This window comes from Rhineura floridana, chromosome 10 (genome assembly GCF_030035675.1).
Source record: "Rhineura floridana isolate rRhiFlo1 chromosome 10, rRhiFlo1.hap2, whole genome shotgun sequence".
In the NCBI taxonomy this organism is placed as follows: domain Eukaryota; kingdom Metazoa; phylum Chordata; class Lepidosauria; order Squamata; family Rhineuridae; genus Rhineura; species Rhineura floridana.
This window is the reverse complement of record NC_084489.1, coordinates 38,439,526-38,448,079: the sequence shown is the minus strand read 5'-3', so window position 1 is coordinate 38,448,079 and position 8,554 is coordinate 38,439,526. Positions and strand designations below refer to the sequence as shown.

At 40.7% G+C, this 8,554-nt stretch overlaps 1 non-coding gene across 1 annotated transcript; it reads right to left on the bottom strand.

Moving 5' to 3' along the window:
* Positions 1 to 8,217: 8,217 nt before the first annotated feature.
* On the bottom strand, positions 8,218 to 8,336 carry LOC133365719 (5S ribosomal RNA). The gene has a single exon (XR_009758311.1). It is a non-coding gene; the product is annotated as a 5S ribosomal RNA (ribosomal RNA).
* Positions 8,337 to 8,554: the final 218 nt, after the last annotated feature.

Genomic DNA, 8,554 nt, shown 5'->3' with positions numbered 1-8,554 from the left:
ATTTCTGTTTAGAGTGCTTCCCTGTAATTGTCATAAATCTAGCTTTCTACATTTTTCTTTCTTTCCCCTTTATTACAACTCACCTCTTTTGCTCAACCCTGCACTGAAATGAAGAATACTGCTGCAGTCCTATATACACTTACTAAGCAGCACCCCCAACTAAATAAATGGGTCTTACTTCTGACAAAACATGCATTGAATTGTACCGAACATGCATATAATTGCATTTGTGCATATTCTTCCTATCACTCTTGTCTTCCCCGCTCACTTCTCCTGCTTTACAGTCTTCCCCAACCTGGTGCCCTCCAGATGTTTTGGACTATAGCTCCCATCATCTCTCACCACTAAGCTTGCTGGCTGGGTGAGTATTATTCAGTTATGACATTATCTCCTCCAGCAGGCAAAATGTAAGCAACATTTAAGAAGGGGGCAAAATTCCCCACATTAACCATGTGGCAAGTTGGCTGTCTGCATTCACCCAAGATCACAGCCCATAACTTCCGCAGGCCAGTTTTCTTTGCTGCAGAACAACTGTTGACCTCTCTTTCCTCCTAAATGCAGAGGCAGAAAATGTTGTTAATCTATAAAGGACAAGAATGAGACAACACACACGTACAAATCTTATTTTTATGAGATTCTTATTCCCTCTGGACAGATCCATAAGACTGAGCTACAGCAAGGCATCCCTAATAAAGAAGAGACAGGATCCACCTTTCAAATTACACTCAATATGGATAAAGCACTATAGACCTCAGTGGAAATAATTCTAGTGGCACTTCTATACTGTGCACCTCACACAATAATGTACGAGGCACAGTTTACATGTGTCTAAACGGTAAACTGAGGAGCTCGGAAATCAGGTACTTATTTTGCTGTGGTGTCTCATAATGTTGGTTGTGGTTGCTTGGACAAATGCTCTAACAATTTATTTCCTCTCAGGATCAAAACATGTTTTGTTAATTGGGGACCAAATAGGATTGTGACCCTGGGTAGGGGTTAATCTTCCTCCTCTCAAACTCAAACTGCCATTGGCCCCAGGGGGATGATTCCATTGACACCACTGGAAGCTTTACTCTTGGGTCAAAGGGCAATTCCAGACTGTCGCTGTTCACGAGTAGGATTCAATCACATACCTGCAAATTCAGGTTGTGCAATTATAGTTGATTGGGAGTTCTTGCACAACAAACCTGCTTCCCCAAAAGACTGGAGTTTTTGCAATATGGAAAGTGACAGGAAAATCCACTGGGAAAGTGTGGGATAACACTTGCTTTGACGCAACATCATTCTAACCTCTCTGCAAACAAATCAAAATGAATGTCCATTAAATAGCCAACATTGTCTAATCTTCCTGCAAACAAATCAGGATGAATGCTCAATAAACTGGTCATCTGGAAGCACCCTAAAATTTCAGGGAGGGGGTTCTTTCTCTTGTTTCAGCACATCAGATCCTTGGTTGCCTGCTTATAAGCAATATCAGTGGTGGCTGGTGGCTCCATATCAGTAGGGCAGTGGAATCTGCTTCAGGTTTTAGTCTGAACTTTCAAAGAGCTGTCCAGGTGCTGACACATTATCTACAGATAATCTAAACCTTCTTGAAAGTTTGGACAAAACCCGGAGCAGATGCCATTGCCCCATTGACATGGAGCCACCAGCTGCCACTGGGCAATATATTGGGTTGGATCCAGACTAAGCTAATTGTACTAAAGTCCCATTGATTTCAATGGAACTTCAGTCATTATTAAGATCCTGCTGAATTTAAATAGAAACCATTCTTAACTAACTTAGTACAATCCTATGCATGTCTACTCAGAACAAAGCCCCACTGAGATCAATGCATTTAGAATTGCAGTCATAGTCTGGATCCAACCCATAATGCCCATCCCTGATCCAGGAAAAGTTTGCCAAGTCAACTCCTAATGAAAACAATGGAATGAGACTTAGCACAACTAGCTGGGGTCCCACTGATTTCAATAGGGCTTAATCATTATTTATTTAAAATAATTTCTATACTGCTTTTTCATTTAGAAATAGATCCCAGGATAGTTTACAACTATAAAAGAATAACAATCACATTACTAATAAAACAGTAGAAACATCAGAATTATAGTACCAGAGTCATTAAAAGCTGGCATCAACAGTTAGGAAATGCTTGTGCAATCACAGAAGCGCACCATGGTTGATGGCTGCAACGAGGAGATGATTTCAAAGAGTAGATCTCACCACAGAGGCAGCCTGTTTCTGTGTCACCACAAGATTTATTTATTTGTTTGTTTGTTTGTTTCTATCCTGCCCTTTCTCCCAGCAGGGGCAAGATGCAATTCTGCAGGTCTTAGCACAGCTAACAAGCCTCCTCTGAAAATCTTAATTATCAATACAATACTCAATGAGGATTGTTTTGAGAACCTTTCCCAAGGACTTAGTACTAATTGGGAAATATTTGAAAAAGACTTAATAGCTGAAACAGATCTATAACTGGTTGTTCTGCAGTTAATTATTGTTTATTGTCCTGTTTTCATATGTTTGTTCACTGAAGTACAGTACAAGTGTATTCATACATTTATGGGTGTTCTTGTTGGTTGTGCATGATCTTAGAGATCAAGCAATTCTATGGGGGGAAGACATTAGATAGATTGTGTGTGCTTTTCTGTTATTTATCACTCACTGATAGCACTCAGATTCATGGAGGGTATGTCTGTCACAAAATCTCAACAGTAGCTCCTCTACAAGGCTTCATTTTAAAATGCCATCTGGGGTGAATTAGGCCACTATTCAGACTGTAGTGCTTCTACAGATGGTGAAGTGTAAATGTGTTTTACAGGAACTGTAAAACATTCTCATGATGTCTGCTGCTTTTATTAGGCGCTTAAGCCCCAGAATTTCAGAAACATGAGGAATGACAGAAAAGAAAAGAAAATGCCTTCTGAGCTGAAATTATAGCCACATCTAATGAACAGAAAGTTGCTTTCATTTTACATGAGCATTTCTTTTCAACTCCTGCAGTTTAAATGGGCCTCATGATCATAACAGTAAATATAAGCTCCAAAGGTATCCCAGGAGATATCATTAGTTACATATTACATCCTTTTCTAATTTGTAACCTTTCTCACTTGCAAGATTTCACAGGACTGCTGAAACCTCCAGAATTTCATGTTTCTCTCAGCGATCTACAATAGCCCTTTAGTCTGAACGACATGTATTATTTCCTCAGTAAACATGTGATGTAGACAAGTTACTAAAAGATTCATGGTAAGGAAGCCTGGAAGTTTTCTTTTCAACCTAATTGAATACATCATTGCTTTGTGTTTTAAAAGGAGTGCATTGATGTATTACACCCTCTCCATGCCCTGCACTTGGGCCGTTTGCCGAAAGAAAACTTCCTATACTCTATGACAGAATGCAGATTTTGATAAAAAAAGTTATGGATGCTAAGAGGCATGCTTCTGAAGCAGTATGGTAAAGTGTAAATCACAACACAGAGTAACTCCAGTAGTAACTATAGAATTTCATTTAAAATAACACTGGCATTTTTTCTGGGTGAATGAGCTGTCAGAATTGCAAAGGAAAAGACTCTCAAGCTGAAACTAGACATGGTTATGTCATACCCATTTGTTTATACCCAATTCTTGCCCAATCACAGATAGTTTGAGAACAGGGTGGTCTGATTATAAGAGCAAAAGGAGTGCAGAACTTTCCCCCTTCCTTAACTTACCTCATTGTATCCTGATGCACTAACTCTTTTGTTTTCCAGCAGGGTCCAATATTTGGAACAAGTCTGCATTGGGGGCAGAGTGTCTGGAGCAACAGACAGAGGGAAGGGAAGACACAGGAGGGGAGAGGATTCAGCTCCTCTAACCCTTTAAATGAGACACCTCCACCCTGTTCTCCCATTGGGACAGATCCAGGTTTAAACAGTGTCATATCTATTCTGAGCACTAGGTTGATTCGAAACTGTTCCCTCTCTGAAGATCAAGCCCCAAAATAATTTATACCAGGGTAGCCAACATGGCACCCTTCAGGTGCTTTGGACTAAAACTCCCATCATCCTTGACCATTGGCCATACTGATGGGAGAGCAGAGCTTGGAAAAGTTACTTTTTTGAACTACAACTCCCATCAGTCCCAGCCAGCATGGCCACTGGATTGGGCTGATGGGAGTTGTAGTTCAAAAAAGTAACTTTTCCAAGCTCTGTGTGAGAGTAAGACTTAATTTTGAGTAGGGGTACAAGGGGATCATTCTTCACTTTCTTCACATAAATGCCTTTAGTTTTGGACTTTGCAAGACCCCTTTGAAGGAGAAAAAATGGAAATTTACATTCCATCAAACAAAGATCACTAATGCTTTCCTCGGGGTTCTCCATCCTGCTTGTTTATATAACTCATCAGCTAGGAAACCGTTGCTTCACTCCTATGTCAGTATAACTCAAAACAAGAAAAAGTGATAACAAGATTAATCAGTAGACTCTCCATGTCAAATGGTTTGGCATTTATGGCACCAAAATACAGTGTGTGTGTGTATTTGTGTGTGTGTGAAGACACATGTATCATGAATTATGTACATGCTGAGATATACTAGAGATTCTGTTACACATCCTCAGCTATTTGTATTGCATTTTAGTGGGAGGGAAAATGTAATTTGCAGACACTGATTCTTTTTACAGATACTATTTTGAAATAGGTGTTTGAATTAAAGCAAGTCTTTGAACTACAGAGAAGGATGGGAAATAAGAAAGCAGGAAGCAAGAATATGGCTAAAGCAGTCTGCATACTGAGAAAATATAATTACTCCCTTTCTCTGAATTAGAAATTAACATCACTTGACAATGAATGACTTTAATGTGCACGCATGGATATATATTCGGATGTCCCTTTGGAACAAAAAGTGCCTGTTAAATTCTTCTCAGTCAAGTTTGGCGTGACAAACTTGTTTGATGGCCATCAGGGACCTGAAGCAAGCTTCCAGGGGAAAAGTAACCATCACTCATGCTTCATTGGATTTCTATGACAGAATGATCAAATTCTGCAGAACCTGGCATAAGCACATCATTATCAAGCCTCTGCTTGAGCATTTCTTAACCGATCACGGATGTGGAGGTCCTTGGTGGCTCCTGTTTTCTGGCACTGTTTGTAGTTATTTGACCTTTTCTCAGTGGATAATCCACACAAAAAGCCCTAATTACTTCCCCAGCTTTGAGCAGTCCAGCAGTGTGAATAATCAATGACACTGATTTAAGAATTGCACAATCAGACACTATTGTGTTTAAAGCCCATTTTTTTCATTGACCTGCCACAGGCATAGGACAACAGCAAGCACGAAAGCTGCTGCTGTAATCACAAGCTGACCAGGTGACCTTGAGGGTTGGAAACTGATTACTGGGCCCTTGTTTCAGGCAATGTCATTATACGGAACATTTTTTAATTTTCTTTTAAGATGGCTCATCAGATATCAAGACAGCAAAATTGGTTATGGGGGAAAATAATAATAAAAGATGTGGGTGCTAAAGCCATCTGGTATGACGTATATAGCAGAAACTCTTTAGTAGGGTTCATTTTGTTTTACAACTCATACTTTGTTCCCATTTTTAAAGAAGATGTTGATAGCCAAATTAAAACAATTGCAATGACTGTATTTAATTTCATTGTGCCAAATGCTTTACAAGTCTTGACATTTATCCTTCTAACAACCCTGGGAGCTAAGTTAGGCTGAAAAATTTGCCCAAGGCTACCCAGGGACTCTCGTGGTCAACGTTTACTACGTTTATAATGAAGCCTGGGATTTTGATAGAAGTAGTTCAGGAAGCAGGTTTTCCCATAGATGTGTTGATGGCACTTATCCATTAGCTGAGCAGTCTTCCTTGTGAAGACCAAATGGAGAGTTCGCTTCTTTCCCTTTCTTCTCCTCCCATATCCAAATCACTTTGCAGTTAAGCAGGTTCACAGATATCAGGATCTGTTGTGCATGTTCTGGTCTGAGATTGCCATGGACTCTACAGGAATGGGAAGCAGCATCGTACAGATGTCTCCAAATCATTAAGCTCATCAAGGAGATTATTTGCCCTTAAGATACTTGTGCTTTCTCTACAGAAAAAGGTTACCAGAGGTAGTTTTTCTATATTGCAGAACAAAGTTCCCTTCAGCTATAGGAATTTATATTGTTCTTGGAGAGGAGGAATCTAGTCTCCTTTTACGCAAAAGATCTCTATTTTTTAAAGTGATGGATTTTGCATGTATCTAACACATAGAGCAGTAGTAGAAGACCTCAGGTCTGTGAACTGAATGTGGTCCTCCAGGCCTTCCTATATGGCCCTCAGGACTCTTCCTGGACCACATCCGTTATTAGTCCTGCTCCACACCCTCCTTGAGTGCACCCCTGAACTGTGATAATGCCTCTTGCTTGCCTCAATGGAGGATGGAGTGATGTGTGTGTCCGTGTCTGTGTGTGTGTAGAAACCTCAGGTTTTTGTGTAGCTGGATCCTGTTGTACAAAGTCACATCCACTGCTCTAATCGCTTGTGCCTTTGGCCCCACCAGTCACGAGTATGAGGCCCCTGAGAGGTTGTGAACAAAAGAATGAACCTCTGAGGCCAACCCCCCCAAATAGTGGCTACCTGTACTACCCAAATCCCTTGCTTCTGTAATGCCTTGCAGATGGCTGATTGTCCAAGTATTCCCTCACCATGGCCTCATCAAAAAATAATGTATATGGTTGACATGTCTGATAAGCCTAAAGAATCTCCGATTTGGCTGCACATATACTCAGCCTCATTCCCTACTCCAGAGTGGGAAACCTTTTTCATTTTGAGTGTCAGGATTCTTACTTCACTAGCCATCTGAGGGCTAAGGGGGCAGGACCAAAAACCAATTGGATGGGGCCAAAGGAGAGTGCTTCCTCCCAAGGAAACAACCCAATAACATGGAGACATGCATACCAAGGCTATCACATACCAAGGTCATATTTTCGTTCCCAAGCCACAAGTAATCCAGAACAAATGCAGACCAACTACATAAAAAATCTAAGTTGAGTCAAGCTTAAACTGCAATCCTAATGTCTACTCAGAAGCAATTGAATATTATTGAATTCAATTGGACTTACTCCCAGGTAAGTGGAATTAGAATTGCAGCCCAGTTAGTCTGAATCATCGTCATCATCTAGGATTAGATGCCAGGGTAGAGGGGTGGGAGCAGTGGCTGGCTATTGTATTTTTGGTAAAACAAACTGCAATACACAAATTGCATCACGCAATCCCACAGGGCTTACTCTCTCAAGGACATGAACTTAGATTTTCTTTTTCCTTGATAAAACATACAGTACACACACAATAAATAAATTGTGTGTCTGTGTATACCCACACACATACACATACACACAAAGGTATATGAGGCTGTGAAAAAATAGGGAAAAGAGGACCAAACAGCACAATTCAAGCAACAAGGGAATCTTTTGGGAAAGAAAACATTTTTTTGGGGGGGGGGGAATGTGATGCAAGATTTAAAGGTCTCTAACCAGCTATAGTATGATGTCGTTCTCAGGAGGCAAATAATCTAAGTTTGTAGTTATCTTGACAGCACCATGTGAGCAATATTTCTAAGATAAGGAGATGTTAGTCCCAAAAGTATTATCGCTCTTTAATATGATATTTTTCTCTAACTATTTTTGAACAAAGTCCTTTTTATTATCAAGAATGCAAGGAGAATAATGTTTTATGCTAAGTTTGAGAGCGTCTACATTCTCTGTTGGGCTTCAGGAAACTGACATTCCTTTCCACATTTTATCTTCCAGGATTCCCTTAAGGCTCCTGTGCCCTACAGAAAGTGGCAATCGATCTTGTGCAAGAGTAATTGAGACTGAAATTAACTTTAGCCATCTTATTCAGCTAAATTCCGAAGTTATGCTTTGATTTCTCAGTTGAGTGTCCTTTCTTCCTCTCCCACCACTGAAAGGTATAATAAACTCTCTCAAAGCACAGGCTGTCTGGAAAACACCAGGACAATGCACCTACCATTACTGCTAGGCATGAGGCCAAGGAAAGCAAGGAGGAGGTGACACTTTCCCCAGACCCTCAAGGCAGCTTCTCCCTGGCTTGGGTTACAAACCCATTTGTTGTTATATGCCTTCAGGTCGATTATGACTTATGGCGACCCCATGAATCTTTTTTGGATATATTCCTAGGGTTTTCATGGTAACAGGTATTCAGAGGTGGTTTACCATTGCCTTCCTCTAAGCCAATGGCACCCGGTATTCCCAGGCGGTCTCCCATCCAAGTACTAACCAGGCCTGACCCTGCTTAGCTTCCGAGATCAGACGAGATCGGGTGTGTTCAGGGTAGTATGGCCATAGGCGCAAGCCCATTACAAAAAAGAAAAAAATGAGTCAAATGCATAGATCGGGGTAAGGAACCTTTTTCACACCAAGGACCTTACTGAGCAGTGGTAGCTGGTGGCTCCATATCAGTAAGGCAGTGAAATCTACTCTGGGTTTTAGTCCAAATTTTCAAGGAGCTGTCTAAGGTTCTTTTTAAAGTACTGGATTTTGCAAGTAACTAACACATAGAGCAGTG